We start from the raw sequence: 17204 nt of genomic DNA, 5'->3' as shown, positions 1-17204 counted from the left end.
TTGGTGCACAGGACAGGAGGGTCTCCAGCACAAACACCACACCCATCTCTGGATGGAGCCGCACCTTAAACAGAGAGAAAAACAGAATCAGGCATCAGAAAGACAAGAAATACAGTATAATTTGCCAGCATTAAACAACAACAGGAAATACTAAGGTGATAGCAGGCCCAGAATTTAGATAAAGTTGAGGCCTTGGCATGCGCCATTTACTAATAAAATGAATCAAAAGAGTAAAAAGCATAGAACTATACTATACCAATATGCTAGCCATACGAATGGGAAAATAAGTGCGTCTTAAGTCTGGAGTTGAAAGTCTCTACAGAATCTGACTGTTTTATTGATGCAGAGAGATCATTCCACAGAACAGGGGCACAGTAAGAGAAAGCTCTGTGACCCACAGACTTCTTATTCACCCTAGGGACACAAAGTAGTCCTGCACCCTGAGAACTCAAAGCCCGGGCCGGTACGTAAGGTTTAATTAGGTCAGCTTGTAGGAAGGTGCCAGTCCGTGAACAATTTTATAGACTAGTAGCAGAACCTTAAAATCTGATCTCACTGGGACAGGAAGCCAGTGAAGAGATGCCAAAAAGGGTGTAATCTGGTCAAACTTTCTGCTTCGTGTCAAAAGTCTGACTGCAGCATTTTAAACCAACTGCAGATCCCTAATGCTGGACTGTGGGAAAACAGAAAATAGAACATTGCAGTAGTCCAGTCTAGAAGAGATAAACACATGGATCAGGGTTTCAGCATCAGTCAAACAGGATGGGATGAATCTTCGCTATATTTTGCAGGTGGAAGAAAGCAGTCCTTGTAATATTTCTAATGTGGAGGCCAAAGGACAATGAAGGATCAAAAATTACCCCAAGGTTCCTCACTTTGTCAGTGTGATGTATGACATGAGTTGAGGCTAAGCGTTAACTGGTTAAATTGATGCCGATGTCTCACTGGACCAAGAACCATCATTTCAGTCTTATCAAAGTTTAAAAGTAGGATGTTTCTAGACATCCAGATTCTCACTGATGCAAGACAATCTTCTAAGGATTTTATGTGGATGAGATTACCAGCAGTTATCGGCATGTACAACTGAGTATCATCAGCATAGCAAATCAAATCAATTTTATTTATATAGCGCCAAATCACAACAAACTGTTGCCCCAAGGTGCTTTATATTGTAAGGCAAAGCCATACAATAATTACAGAAAAACCCCAACGGTCAAAACGACCCCCTGTGAGCAAGCACTTGGCGACAGTGGGAAGGAAAAACTCCCTTTTAACAGGAAGAAACCTCCAGCAGAACCAGGCTCAGGGAGGGGCAGTCTTCTGCTGGGACTGGTTGGGGCTGAGGGAGAGAACCAGGAAAAAGACATGCTGTGGAGGGGAGCAGAGATCAATCACTAATGATTAAATGCAGAGTGGTGCATACAGAGCAAAAAGAGAAAGAAACACTCAGTGCATCATGGGAACCCCCCAGCAGTCTAAGTCTATAGCAGCATAACTAAGGGATGGTTCAGGGTCACCTGATCCAGCCCTAACTATAAGCTTTAGCAAAAAGGAAAGTTTTAAGCCTAATCTTGAAAGTAGAGAGGGTGTCTGTCTCCCTGATCTGAATTGGGAGCTGGTTCCACAGGAGAGGAGCCTGAAAGCTGAAGGCTCTGCCTCCCATTCTACTCTTAAAAACCCTAGGAACTACAAGTAAGCCTGCAGTCTGAGAGCGAAGCGCTCTATTGGGGTGATATGGTACTATGAGGTCCCTAAGATAAGATGGGACCTGATTATTCAAAGCCTTATGAGTAAGAAGAAGAATTTTAAATTCTATTTAGCAGTGAAAGGTAATCCCAAAACTCTACAATATGAGCCCAAGGGATGCTATATAAAGGGAGAAAAGAAGGGGGCCTAAGACGGACCCCTGTGGAACCCTAAATTTCATGTCACTAAGGTTAGAGGTCATGTTACTGTACAAAACACAGTAAGAACGACTGGACAAGTATGACGTCAACCATGTAAGGGCACTCCCAGTATTTCCAAAGTGATTTTCCAGCCTATCAAGTAAAATATGATGATCCAAATGCAGCACTGAGATCTAACAGCAAAAGAACCGTAGTGGTTCCGAATCCACTGCATGCAGAAGATCATTCACCACTTTAGTGAGAGCCGTCTCTGTGGAATGATATTTTCTAAAAGCAGACTGCAGTGGCTCAAAGAGATTATTCTCAGTAAGATAGTCTACGAGCTGCGTGACACCACTTTTTCCAGAATTTTAGAGCAAAATGATAGATCTGATATTGGCCGATAGTTTTTCAATATACTAGGGTCAAGATTAGGTTTCTTAAGTCAATCAATCAATCAACTTTTTTCTTATATAGCGCCAAATCACAACAAACAGTTGCCCCAAGGCGCTCCACATTGTAAGGCAAGGCCATACAACAACTACGAAAAACCCCAACGGTCAAAACGACCCCCTATGAGCAAGCACTTGGCCACAGTGGGAAGGAAAAACTCCCTTTTAACAGGAAGAAACCTCCAGCAGAACCAGGCTCAGGGAGGGGCAGTCTTCTGCTGAGACTGGTTGGGGCTGAGGGAAAGAACCAGGAAAAAGACATGCCGAGAAGGGGGGCAGAGATCGATCACTAATGATTAAATGCAGAGTGATGCATACGGAGCAAAAAGAGAAAGAAACAGTGCATCATGGGAACCCCCCCACAGTCTACGTCTAAAGCAACATAACCAAGGGATGGTCCAGGGTCACCCGATCCAGCCCTAACTATAAGCCTTAGCGAAAAGGAAAGTTTTAAGCCTAATCTTAAAAGTAGAGAGGGTATCTGTCTCCCTGATCTGAATTGGGAGCTGGTTCCACAGGAGAGGAGCCTGAAAGCTGAAGGCTCTGCCTCCCATTCTACTCTTACAAACCCTAGGAACTACAAGTAAGCCCGCAGTCTGAGAGCGAAGCGCTCTAATGGGGTAATATGATACTACGAGGTCCCTAAGATAAGATGGGACCTGATTATTCAAAACCTTATAAGTAAGAAGAAGAATTTTAAATTCTATTCTAGAATTAACAGGAAGCCAATGAAGAGAGGCCAACACGGGTGAGATATGCTCTCTCCTGCTAGTCCCCGTCAGTACTCTAGCTGCAGCATTCTGAACCAACTGAAGGCTTTTTAGGGAACTTTTAGGACAACCTGATAATAATGAATTACAATAGTCCAGCCTAGAGGAAATAAATGCATGAATTAGTTTTTCAGCATCACTCTGAGACAAGACCTTTCTGATTTTAGAGATATTGCGTAAATGCAAAAAGGCAGTCCTACATATTTGTTTAATATGCGCTTTGAATGACATATCCTGATCAAAAATGACTCCAAGATTTCTCACAGTATTACTAGAGATCAGGGAAATGCCATCCAGAGTAACGATCTGGTTAGACACCATGCTTCTAAGATTTGTGGGGCCAAGTACAATAACTTCAGTTTTATCTGAGTTTAAAAGCAGGAAATTAGAGGTCATCCATGTCTTTATGTCTGTAAGACAATCCTGCAGTTTAGCTAATTGGTGTGTATCCTCTGGCTTCATGGATAGATAAAGCTGGGTATCATCTGCGTAACAATGAAAATTTAAGCAATACCGTCTAATAATACTGCCTAAGGGAAGCATGTATAAAGTGAATAAAATTGGTCCTAGCACAGAACCTTGTGGAACTCCATAATTAACTTTAGTCTGTGAAGAAGATTCCCCATTTACATGAACAAACTGTAATCTATTAGACAAATATGATTCAAACCACCGCAGCGCAGTGCCTTTAATACCTATGACATGCTCTAATCTCTGTAATAAAATTTTATGGTCAACAGTATCAAAAGCAGCACTGAGGTCCAAGTAATGGTTTAATCACGGCAGATTTGAAACATTTAGGAACAGATCCAGAAGTTAAATAAAGATGAATAATTTCCAGCACAGTCAGTCCAATAGTGGGCCACAGGTCCTTAAACACTTTTGTTTGTATAGGATCAAATAAGCAGGTTTTGCTTTTCTTTGTCGTTACGGGTTTCGTCAGCATGCCCAGTGAGATACTCTCAAATTCTACAAATCTCGGTAATACCTCAGTACCTTCGCGCTGTCCAATAGGAACGACGTGTCGGGCCAAAACACGGAAGACTAGTAGCAGAAACCACTGATCATTTATAGAGCAGTTTTCTGAAGAAAAATCCTTGGAAATGTTTTTTTTTTGTTGTTGTTTGTTACCTCAAAATTTCTGATTACTGTTAAAAAAAAGTTTAGAATACTTGTAATTAAAATAGCTAAATAAATCAATAAATGGTTCTTTAGAAACCTTTCATCTGTAAATTAAAACCACCTGTTATTTCAGATTAGATAATTTCTTGTTTAACATAAGGAACCTCGGACATTTATTTTTAGACAAATAAAATAACATGGAAATTTGTACATTTTTTTTTAAGTCTGGTAGATTATTTATATCTCATTTCAACCAGAAAAACAGACACTGTAAATAAATACAAATGTTTATTATAAATGCAACAGGAAATAATTTAACAATGACTGCAGTGATTGTAAAGTAGGATTTCTGTGACATAAACCTCATGATGAATTTTTTTATAGTCATTTCAACTTGTAATTTCATCAGAATATGTAATTGCCTTTAATGTTGTTATCAGGACAGAGTCATTTCTAAAATATGAATTTGAGCACATTAAGTGGAGAGCTTCTACCTGTGCAAATGTCTTTGGGCTTTGATTTGATTGATTCATGGACATTTTTTAATGATCCATTCATTAATTGTTAAAATATAAAATGAAACAGCTTTTTAAAAAATAATAAAATAGTTGCTGTTGAAAGAGCCTTTTATTTAGAAGCAGGTGATGTTCTGCTGGATTCTGTGCACCAGATGAAGGTCTCTTCTGCAGCTTTGACCTCTGGTGCTGTTGCTGAAGACACTTTTGTCCTATTTTGAAGAGCAGAGATGTTTTCTTTCGACTGGACTTCGTGGTGTTCAGCTTATCAATGGAAGTTTGGTTGTCTGCACAGCAAATGTTTCTGATTGGGACAAATAAAAATATTTTTTTTTAAATATAAAGAAACACTAAACAGTTTATATATAAAAAAGGAAAAAAAAGATGGAAAAAAAATGCCAGAAAAAACAAAAAGTTATTTAAAGTAGAGCTTTTGTGGTCTCTAAAAAAAGCTGTAGCTTTATTTGGTAAAAATAAAAAAGACTGAACCATTTACAAATTAAAGCGTTCACTCAGATCAACTGTGCTAAAAGGCTACGTTAACGTTAGCCGATCAGTAAACCTTCACAGCAGTGCAAAACGTCACGTTTTATTTTAATATTATTCTCACCTCGATAAAGCTGCAGAACTAAACTCCATTGGTCAAACTGGGACTTCACATATATCCAAAAAGTGGGAGATTTCGGACTGAGTGGGTTTGCTCCATCACCCCGGCTGCCTGCCTCGGTCTGCCCAGGAATGATGCCTGAAGGCCGGCTTCTCCATGCGGGTCGGCCCGCTGTCGCGGTTCGATCAATATCCCACCAAGTCGTCAGTCCTCCCTCAGTCGGCGTCACTCCGAAAAGTAGCTGAAAAAAAAAGCTTATCCCAGCAGGGTGATGGGAGAATCGCTCTACTGCTGTTTTTTTTAAAGCTTTTTTGTGTTCAGGCGATGCAAATTCAAGATGGCGATTGCTGAACTTTTCAGGTTGTGGAAACAGCCAGAGTGTGACGTAGCAATCTCCGCCCCCTTGCCCGGTTCCAAAGCGACGCATCTGACATCACAACGCGTTGGAAACGCATCCGACGGATTGTAAAGCGTTGACATATTGGCCTGACGTGTTCAATGTGAAAGGTCGCAACACACGATGGAATACTTCTAATTTTGAACTACATCATTTCCTTCTCGAACTCTAGCCTTACGCTTGAGGTCACGCAGGTAATCATTGAACTAAGGAGACTGTGTTTTGGGGGAGCATGGTTTTAACAAAGGTGGCGCAATCATGTCGAGTGTAGTTTTGAGCACTGAGTTTAAAATATCCACAAGACTGTCGACTGATTGGGTATTTGTCAAATGTGAAGCTAAGACATCAGGCAGTCTAGCCTCGAGTTCAGTCTTAGTTGAGGAGTTGATGCATCGCCATAGTGATATATATAAGGTTGTTGTTCCTGTAACCATGGCAGCAAAACTGTAAACTTAATAAGAGAGTGATCAGAGACCACTGATGTAAGAGGCATGATGTCAATATTCGTGACAGCAATACCACATGCGAGAACCAGATCCAGGGTATTTCCACTAATGTGCATCGAGTCCACATTGAGAGACAGAGAACTGACACAGTGGACTGTTTGCTGTTGTGACGCTCTTCTGAACTTTACATGGTTGTATACATTTCTTTTATTTCTGTTTAGCACTCTTCTGGTTGTTAAGTGTATCTACTCTGAATCATATTTGGGTCAAAGACGTGACGCTCGCCTTTTCTGTCCGATGGAACTTTTTACCTAATAATAAACATTAGTGAATAAAAATATAACGTGTATGTCTAATACCAGTCCAGTGGTGGGCACAGTTCCGATAATCCGATAATTATCGAAGATAATGTTTTCATTATAGGATTATCTTTTTAGATAACTTTAAATACCATTATCAGACTAATTATCTTGCAATAAATTTTTGTCCAATAATTTTTAGACCGATAACGTGGTAAATAAAATTGAACAGCTACAAATATTTATAAAACTTAAAATCAGTTGAGCACCTACCTGTTAAATGTTTCATAGCTGATGTGTAGTTCTACCGTCTGCAAAACAGAGAAGAGCTGCTTTAAGAAGAAACCACCCTATCCTCTGCAAACAAAGGAGAACTTGTCCCATTTTAACTTATGGTTCAACTTTTAACTAAACTAATGTTGCACAAGTTATTAAATTAATGTCGTGTCTGAAGTTTTATAAAGTGAAAATATCAGATATATGTTTTAGTTTTAAAGTAATGCGCTAATTTTTAAGGTTTTAGTGTGGATATATGCTGTGCCCAGCAGTGCATTATGGGTAGGATAGGGTAATCTCAGTACATTCACAACATGAGAAATGCATTTGAAACACTCTGATCAGGCTCGACGGACAACAGCAATAAACTCTAGTGCCTAAAACACTGGTGAATATATCCTCTGGGTTTATAGACGATGTTATTGTGTCTGCGTTTATTAAATTCCACGCATCTTAAATGTAGCAGACACGGATTATCCCGAATTTTGTTTTGGCACGTTTTCAAGGTCTCTACTGCCATCTACTGGCCAGTAGTGTTCATTCCCCCTATTGACGTATCCCATAATCCCTTGCGTGCCAGAGAGTCACTGCAGTCGACAACAACATATAGAGCAAGGGTGGCCAAGTTCGGTCCAATCCAATGAAAGATTCGTTAGCAGACTTTTAACGAGCCTTCCATTGGATTCAGGTGTGTTGGAGCAGGGAGACAACTAAGAGTGTCAGGAATGTGGCTCTCAAGGACCGAACTTGGCCACCACTGATATAGAGAATCAACACGATGACAGTTGTAAATTAATATTATCCTACAAAAATGTAATTTTTTTATGCTTCTCGTCACGTTAATAAGAGACTGCTGCATGACACCCTGAAAACTTGCTAAAACAATTATAACAAATAATCCGTCTCTGTTCCGTTTAATCTGTTGGAATTTAATAAACGCAAACCGAATTTCAGACATATTATATATATATTAGTCTGGAACAAAGAGGACAAACAGTGTTGTAAAGAACAATAATCAAGACGTTAAGCTCACAGCACGTTAGCTCACAGCAGCTCCCATTGAAAATAACGGAGAGACAGCCTGTGATTCTCACGTTTACATAAAATAAACACAATAACAACGTATAAAAACCCAGAGAATATATTCACGAGAGTTTTAGGCACAATATAAAAATAGTTTTATGTTGTGATGTTAATGGTGTTGTCTGTGTGCAGCGGTTAAAGTGCAGCGTGATCAGAGCATCTCAGTGCAGTTCTCAATCTTGAGATCTCACAGCGCGGCGACCTCTCTGAGGTTTTGTGGGATTTGAAACGTCAATAGGGCGAATAGCCAACATTTCTGTGTTAAGACAATATTGAGAGCATGTTTTACAATATAATAAAATGAGCGCACATTCTCTCCACATGCAAAACATTTTGCGATGACACTTCCAGGGCTCTGTAAAAATGCCTGTTTTTACAAATAAAAAACGGAATATTTTACAAAAGCACATTTATCTGTAAACACCAACACATGACACACGTCACATTAACGTGAATGACTGAACCAATCAGTGTTTAGCAGAGGCACATTTTACCCAGAATCCTTTGCAATCTGTCTGTTTTTTACAAAACCTCAGAATTAGTGCATTATTCAACATTAAAAGATATGTTATATTTTAACTTTGTACAAATGACAGAATTGACAATAATGGAGTTATTCTATCAGTATTACGTTTTGACCGTTGGGGTTTTTACGTAATTATTGCATGGCCTTGCCTTACAATATAAAGCGCCTTGGGGCAACTGTTTGTTGCGATTTGGCGCTATATAAATAAATTGATTGATTGAAAGTATTAATGTTATTTATAAATCAAAACCATAAGTCAGCACTGCTTTATTTTCCAAGACCTCCGCCTGACCAGAGCATTGTAATTGGGTAGAGAGCTGGGTTTTACGGCTGCTCTCAGCTTACTTCTGTGCTGGAAGCCGTGTAGTAAACAAGAGCTTCCAGCAGGGGGCAAGATGTTCAAAGACAGAAGTGTGGGCTCATTGTTTGGGTTTGTTGTCGCTTTTGTTGTTACCAGAAGCGATCATGGTGTTAAAACTCAAATTCAGTTTATTAGTAGTTGCAAATGTACTAGAGACAATACTGGAATTTATCGGTTATCAGTTATCTGTAACTTCCGATATATTTTTGAGTGGTTTATTGTTTTATCTTTATCAAAGATAACAGATAATCAGATAACTGAAAAGTTATCGAAGTTAATTTTTTGGTTATCTGTACCCACCACTGTCTAATACCTTCCTTATACATTTGGCCACTCTTATTTCTTTTAACATGTTGGTTATTGGTCATTTTCTGCCATCTTATGTGTGAAAACATCAAGTGGTGCGACCGTCCGACCTTCACGTCTGTTTGGACAACTGGTTTTAAATCACATTAAAACAATTTAAATATAATCCTTGCCCTATTTGTCATAATTAGGGCCCGAGTAGGACAACGTTCTACGAGGACCCTATTGTAATTGCGCTGTTTATTATTATTACCTCCGCCAAGGAGGTTATGTTTTCGGTCGCGTTTGTTTGTTTGTCTGTCTGTCAGCAGGATAACTCAAAAAGTTTGAACGGATTTTGAGGAGTGTCCTTGCCTCAAGTGGAGGAGTTTAAGTATCTCGGGGTCTTGTTCATGGGCGAGGGATGGATAGAGCGCGAGATCGACAGATGGATCGGTGCAGCATCTGCAGTGAGGCGGCCGCTGAATCGGACCGACGTGGTGAAGAGAGAGCAGAGCAAGGGGGCAAAGCTCTCGAGTACAAGCGGCCGAGATGAGTTTCCTCCGCAGGGTGGCTGGGCGCACCCTTAGAGATGGGGTGAGCAGCTCGGTCACTCGGGAGGAGCTCGGAGTCGAGCCGCTGCTCCTCCACACCGAAAGGAGCCAGCTGAGGTGGCTTGGGCATCTTTTCTGGATGCCCCCTGGACGCCTTGCTGGAGAGGTGTTCCGAGCACGTCCCATTGGGAGGAGGCCCCGGGGAAGACCCAGGACATGCTGGAGGGACTACGTCTCTCGGCTGGCTTGGGGACGCCTCAGGGTTCCCCCGAAGGAGCTGGGGGAGGTGTGTGGATCGGGAGGTCTGGGCGGCTTTGCTTGAGCTGCTGCCCCCGCGACCCAACTCCAGATAAAGCAGAAGAAAATGGACGGATGTTTAGTTGAGCCTATACCAACAAAACTGTTGAAGGACCTGTGGCCCACTCTTGGGCCGACTGTGCTGGAAATTATTCATCTTTCTTTAACTTCTGGATCTGTTCCTAAATGTTTCAAATCTGCAGTGATTAAACCATTACTTAAGAAACCTAATCTTGACCCTAGTGTATTGAAAAACTGTCGGCCAATATCAAATCTATCATTTTGCTCTAAAATTCTGGAAAAAGCGGTGTCACGGGAGATCGTGGACTATCTTACTGAGAATAATCTCTTTGAGCCACTGCATTCTGCTTTTAGAAAATATCATTCCACAGAGACGGCTCTCACTAAAGCGGTGAATGATCTTCTGCTTGCAATGGATTTCGACACAACTACGGTTCTGGTGCTGTTAGATCTCAGTGCTGCATTTGATACTGTGGATCATCATATTCTACTTGATAGGCTGGAAAATCACTTTGGGATTACTGAGAGTGCCCTTGCATGGATGACATCATACTTGACCAGTCATTCTCACTGTGTTTTGTACAATAACACTACCTCTAACCTTAGTGACATGAAATTTGGGGTTCCACAGGGGTCTGTCTTAGGTCCCCTGCTTTTCTCCCTTTATATAGCACCCCTTGGGCACATACAAGGTCTATTAGAAAAGAAACCGACAGTTTTATTTAAAAAAAAAAAAAAAACTATATGTATCTGAATTACGTGTGATTACATTAGCCAAGCTTGAACCCTCGTGCGCATGCGTGAGTTTTTTCACGCCTGTTTGTGATGTCATTCGCCTGTGAGCACGCCTTGTGGAAGGAGTGGTCCAGCCCCCTCGTCGGATTTTCATTGTCTGAGAAGTTGCTGAGAGACTGGCGCTGTGCTTGATCAAACTTTTTTCAGAAACTGTGAGGCACATCCGAGTGGACACCATTCGAGAAATTCAGCTGGTTTTCTGTGAAACTTTTAACGGCTGATGAGAGATTTTGGATTGTTTCTATCACTGTAAGGACTTCCCACAGAGCGGGACGTCGCGCAGCGCTCCGAGGCGACATCGTCATCCTGTTTCAAGCTGAAAACCTCCAAATTTAAGCCTCTGTAGACCCAGGACGTCGTGAGAGAACAGAGAACTTTCAGAAGAGGTCGGGATCAGCAGTTTATCCGGACATCAATCAATCAATCAATCAATTTTTTTTATATAGCGCCAAATCACAACAAACAGTTGCCCCAAGGCGCTTTATATTGTAAGGCAAGGCCATACAATAATTATGTAAAACCCCAACGGTCAAAACGACCCCCTGTGAGCAAGCACTTGGCTACAGTGGGAAGGAAAAACTCCCTTTTAACAGGAAGAAACCTCCAGCAGAACCAGGCTCAGGGAGGGGCAGTCTTCTGCTGGGACTGGTTGGGGCTGAGGGAGAGAACCAGGAAAAAGACATGCTGTGGAGGGGAGCAGAGATCGATCACTAATGATTAAATGCAGAGTGGTGCATACAGAGCAAAAAAGAGAAAGAAACAGTGCATCATGGGAACCCCCCAGCAGTCTACGTCTATAGCAGCATAACTAAGGGATGGTTCAGGGTCACCTGATCCAGCCCTAACTATAAGCTTTAGCAAAAAGGAAAGTTTTAAGCCTAATCTTAAAAGTAGAGAGGGTGTCTGTCTCCCTGATCTGAATTGGGAGCTGGTTCCACAGGAGAGGAGCCTGAAAGCTGAAGGCTCTGCCTCCCATTCTACTCTTACAAACCCTAGGAACTACAAGTAAGCCTGCAGTCTGAGAGCGAAGCGCTCTATTGGGGTGATATGGTACTACGAGGTCCCTAAGATAAGATGGGACCTGATTATTTAAAACCTTATAAGTAAGAAGAAGAATTTTAAATTCTATTCTAGAATTAACAGGAAGCCAATGAAGAGAGGCCAATATGGGTGAGATATGCTCTCTCCTTCTAGTCCCCGTCAGTACTCCAGCTGCAGTTCTAGTTAAAGGAGATTTTATTAATGAAAGACGTGTGGACGGGTCCGCGCGTCGGGACGCAGCCGGCGCGGTGCGGCGGCACAGGAAAAACACCTCTGTGTTGATAACCATTTGTAAAAACCTGGCGGCTTTTGGTGGCTTTCAGTTGAGTGAGTATCTGAGAAATTGTTTAACAGCAGGGCATGTTCCAACTTGTCCTTAAGGCTTCCAACAGAGGTGTTTTTCCTGTAGTGGGCGCGCTGCGCCGGCTGCGATCCAACGCGCCAATCCATCCGCACGTCTTTCATTAAAAAAATCTCCTTTAACAGTGGAATGTCCGGCTAAACTGCTGATTCCGACCTCTTCTGAAAGTTCTCTGTTCTCTCACGACGTCCTGGGTCTACAGAGGCTTAAATTTGAAGGTTTTCAGCTTGAAACAGGATGACGATGTCGCCTCGGAGCGCTGCGCAACGTCCCGCTCCGTGGGAAGTCCTTACAGTGATAGAAACAATCCAAAATCTCTCATCAGCCGTTAAAATTTTCACAGAAAACCAGCTGAATTTCTCGAATGGCATCCACTCGGATGTGCCTCACAGTTTCTGAAAAAATTTTGATCAAGCACAGCGCCAGTCTCTCAGCAACTTCTCAGACAAAGGAATTCCGACGAGGGGGGTGGACCACTCCTTCCACAAGGCGTGCTCACAGGCGAATGATGTCACCAACAGCCGTGAAAAAACTCTTGCATGCCCACGAGGGTTCAAGCTTGGCTGATGTAATCACACGTGATTCAAATCCATATGGCTTTTTAAAAAAATAATAATCTCAGATACTTTTCTAACAGACCTCGTATTGCGGCATTTTGGGATTACTTTTCACTGTTGTGCTGATGATACTCAGTTATACATGCCAATAACTGCTGGTAATCTGATTCACATAAAATCCTTAGAAGATTGCCTTGCATCAGTGAGACGCTGGATGTCTATAAACTTCCTACTTTGATAAGACTGAAAATGATGGTTCTTGGTCCAGTGAGACATTGGCATCAATTTAACCAGTTAACGCTTAGCCTAGGCTCGTGTATCATACATCCCACTGACAAAGTGAGGGATCTTGGGGTAATTTTTGATCCTAGATTGTCCTTTGACCTCCACATTAGAAATATTACAAGGACTGCTTTCTTCCACCTGCGAAATATAGCGAAGATTCATCCCATCCTGTCTACAGCTGATGCTGAGACCCTGACCCATGCGTTTATCTCTTCTATATTGGACTACTGCAATGTTCTGGTTTACTGCAGTCCAGCATTAGGGGTCTCCAATTGGTTCAAAATGCTGCAGCCAGACTTTTGACATGAAGCAGAAAGTTCGACCACATTACACCCATTTTGGCGTCTCTTCACTGGCTTCCTGTCACAGTGGGATCAGATTTTAAGGTTCTGCAACTAGTCTATAAAATTGTTCATGGACTGGCACCTCCCTACCTAGCTGGCTAAACCTTACATACCGTCCCGGGCTTTGTTTTCTCAGGGTGCAGGAGGACTTTGTGTCCTTAGGGTGAATAAGAAGTCTGCAGGTCATAGAGCTTTCTCTTATTGTGGCCCTGTTCTGTGGAATGATCTCCCTGCGTCAATAAAACAGTCAGATTCTGTGGAGACTTTCAAGTCCAGACTTAAGACACGCCTATTTTCCCTTTTGTATGGCTAGCATACTGGCATAGTATAGTTCTGCGCTTTAATTCATTTTATAAGGAAGCGAAGCGTGCCGCAGCCTCAACTTTACCTAAATTCTGGGTCTTTTAGTGAAGCTTAGGGCTAGTTGCCAACGATCATCTTAGTATTTCTTCTGTTTTTCTTGTTGTTTAATGCTGACAAATTATACTGTATTTCTTCTCTTTCTGAGGCCTAATTCTGTTTTTTCTCTCTGTTTAAGGTGCAGCTCCATCCAGAGATGGGTGTGGTATTTGTGCAGAAAACCCTCTTGTCCTGTGCACCAACAGCATTTCTTGTATATTTGTTTTGTGACTTGTTCTGTCATTTGTGTCTGTAACATGGCCCAAGCAGAGGGTCACCCCTTTGAGTCTGGTCTGCTTGAGGTTTCTTCCTCAGAGGGAGTTTTTCCTTACCATTGCTGCTCTGGGGGTTAGTAAGGTTAGACCTTACTTGTGTGAAGTGCCTTGAGGCAACTCTGCTGTGATTGGGCGGAAGGTATCCAGGGTGGGGGGTAAGATATCCTAGGACAGCTTCCCAATAGCGGGAAGTTATCTAGGGGAAGATAAACTGTTACACCAGTTTAAGACATGCCGGGTTCAAATGGTTTCTGCAGAAACCGCCATCCTCCAAATGGTTTGGGCTGGCACTCCCTCACTCCACCCAGGGGTTAGTCTCTCCCCACAAACAGCGTCACTTCTAACAGGAAAATTGTGTTGTGTTTTGTTTTCGGCTGCAATCACCAAAGCAGTCATGAAAGGTGCAGTTTGTTTTGGTTCCCAGTGGAGAATGGAAGACGAGTATGTAAGTGTTAGCCTACACAGCTCACCAGAGTAGCTCGCCTACAAAACCACCTCGACATGTTTGAGCTCCGGGTCAGAAACAAACCGCAGCACATGTCCACTTTCCACACCATCCTCACTTGTTCTTTGCATTTTCACTTTGTTTGTGTGTAATTTGCCCAAAAACTCAGAGAAAGTGCCGTGTTTCTGTCCCCGGAAGTAGAGAAATTACGTCATAGTCTACCCCTTTGGCGCCCACCCTCAAACGAGACTGCAGTGCCCAGTTGTGAGTAAACGGTGGAAGATGAGTGAGCGAGATTATATTTATAAGACATGTTGTACCTGTTTATAAAACATGAAAGAAATATGTTGCATTAATTGGATGTTAAAGGCGTTTTGAGTTTGTAAAAGTGTGTTTGTGGCTCATTTCACAAAGATGTTTTATTTGTGTGGAACATTTTGGAAAGATTTTAGCTCCATATCACATGTTAAACTTGAACACTGTCATAATTCATTCCATCAACATCAGTGGTGGGCACAGCTAACCAAAAAGTTAGCTTTTATAACAGTTAATCCACTAACTGAAAAGTTAACTTTTATAATGATAAACTGATCATAAATTTAGTGGAAGCTACAGCCAACCGTTAACTGCTAACTTTTAGTATTGACTCCAGGACACTGTCGGCTACTGACAAGCCAGTTTTGAGTTTAAGCACCGCCGATGCTTTGAGTAGAATCAAAGGCGATCACAAACCCAACACAAACAATGGGTCAGAGCTTCTGTGTTTGTGCGTCCTGCCACTGCTGTAAGAAAGAGTGAATTTGGCCTCTGACGTGGGCCAAAGGCATAAACAGAAAAGCAGGTTTGACTTATGATTTGATCTCAAAACCAAACTAATTCCGTATGGATTTTTGTATATTAACTTTAACTGTCATTTTTACAAAGTGAAAATATCACAAATATATTTTAGTTTAAAGTAATGCACTAATTCTGAAGGTTTGAGCATTAAAACTCACAGATGCCCAAAGGCATTATGGGAAATTGAGCCTCCTTATCACTGGTTGGTTGTAAATGGAACGACACACAAGTTGCTGTAACGTGTGTGTTAGTTTTTACAAATAAATCTGTATTTGTAAATATGTATTTTTTTTTCATTTGTAAAAAAAGGTATTTGCAAAACTAAAAATTCTATTTAAGTCTGATACAGAAGTGCACCGAATGGCGACTGTATGACAGGTAGATGCTATTTACACTTACACTGCCATCCAGTAGATGGCAGTGTTCTATGCATTTTGGGTCAAAATGTCACACGTTCACCATTTGGTGAGTTTTTGAGCAAATAAATATTTACAAATACAGATTTATTTGTAAAAACCAACACACACATTACAGTAACTTGTGTGTGTTTTTTTAACAACCAACCAGTGATGAGGAGGCTCAATTTCCCATAATGCCTTTGGGCATATATGAGTTTTAATGCTCAAACATTTAGAATTAGTGCATTACTTTAAAACTATTACTTTAAAAAGATATTTGTGATATTTTCACTTTGTAAAAATGACAGTTAACATTAATATCAATAAACTGTCCATAATTAGTTTGGTCTTTAAATCAACCATACGTCAAACACAGAGACTGCTACCTGCTGCTTTGGACTTTGAACTAACAGTCTTTTTCAAGACTTTTTTACTTTTTTACCTTTTTACTTTTTTTTACTTTTTTACTGTGCTCCAACGCCTAAGGAAGACCTCTAACGGTCGAAACATCGCGAAGGAGCACTTTTATCAGCTAACTTTCATCAGCGTTGGCAAGCTAACTAGCTTGCTAACGCTTTCGTTTTTATTTTATTTTAGCACCGTTGTCGTGCGTTACCTGTGCTGCTTCATGGCCTGTTTGGTGCCTTAATTAAGGCACTCCTTCTGCTGAATCACCTCTAAATTATTTACACATTATTCACTTTGTGTGTTTTTAGGAATCCGCTAGGTTGCGTAGCTACTAGCTCTTAGCCGATTTAGCATGGCGGCTTCTCCTGTCTCTCCAGTACTTTTCTGCTCTGGGTGTGAAATGTTTAGTTATTCCTCGGCCTCCTTTAGCTGTAACGGTACTTGTAATAAGTGCAGCTTATTCGTAGCTTTGGAGGCCAGGCTGGGCGAATTGGAGACTCGGCTCCGCACCGTGGAAAATTCTACAGCTAGCCAGGCCCCTGTAGTCGGTGCGGACCAAGGTAGCTTAGCCGCCGTTAGTTCCCCCCTGGCAGATCCCGGGCAGTCGGGAAAGCAGGCTGACTGGGTGACTGTGAGGAGGAAGCGTAGCCCTAACAGAAGCCCCGTGTACACCGTCAACCCGTTCACATCTCTAACCGTTTTTCCCCACTCGACGATACACTCGCCGAGGATCAAACTCTGGTTATTGGTGACTCTGTTTTGAGAAATGTGAAGTTAGCGACACCAGCAACCATTGTCAATTGTCTTCCGGGGGCCAGAGCAGGCGACATCGAAGGACATTTGAAATTGCTGGCTAAGGCTAAGCGTAAATTTGGTAAGATTGTAATTCACGTCGGCAGTAATGACACTCGGTTACGCCAATCGGAGGTCACTAAAATTAACATTAATCGGTGTGTAACTTTGCAAAAACAATGTCGGACTCTGTAGTTTTCTCTGGGCCCCTCCCAATCAGACCGGGAGTGACATGTTTAGCCGCATGTTCTCCTGAATTGCTGGCTGTCTGAGTGGTGTCCAAAAAATGAGGTGGGCTTCATAGATAATTGGCAAAGCTTCTGGGGAAAACCTGGTCTTGTTAGGAGAGACGGCATCCATCCCACTTTGG

At 41.8% G+C, this 17204-nt stretch overlaps 1 protein-coding gene and 1 long non-coding RNA gene across 3 annotated transcripts in view; both read right to left on the bottom strand.

Annotated features, from left to right (window-relative positions):
• Positions 1-17204, bottom strand: part of klhl36 (kelch-like family member 36) — a 128827-nt gene that overhangs the window by 100228 nt on the left and 11395 nt on the right. The window contains exon 3 of one of the 2 annotated variants that reach the window (XM_034175689.1): positions 6768-6805. The exons of the other annotated variant lie outside the window; for it this stretch is intronic. The gene's annotated coding sequence lies outside the window, so the exon portion shown is untranslated. The remainder of the gene's footprint in view (positions 1-6767; positions 6806-17204) is intronic. 2 annotated transcript variants of the gene reach the window in all.
• LOC117515213 lies at positions 10890-15447 on the bottom strand. Its single transcript, XR_004562105.1, has 3 exons — positions 15320-15447; positions 14863-14870; positions 10890-10899 (listed from the first exon to the last, which is right to left on the bottom strand). It is a non-coding gene; the product is annotated as an uncharacterized LOC117515213 (long non-coding RNA).

The sequence above is a fragment of the Thalassophryne amazonica genome, chromosome 8, assembly GCF_902500255.1.
Source record: "Thalassophryne amazonica chromosome 8, fThaAma1.1, whole genome shotgun sequence".
In the NCBI taxonomy this organism is placed as follows: domain Eukaryota; kingdom Metazoa; phylum Chordata; class Actinopteri; order Batrachoidiformes; family Batrachoididae; genus Thalassophryne; species Thalassophryne amazonica.
This window is presented reverse-complemented; position numbering and strand designations above follow the sequence as displayed.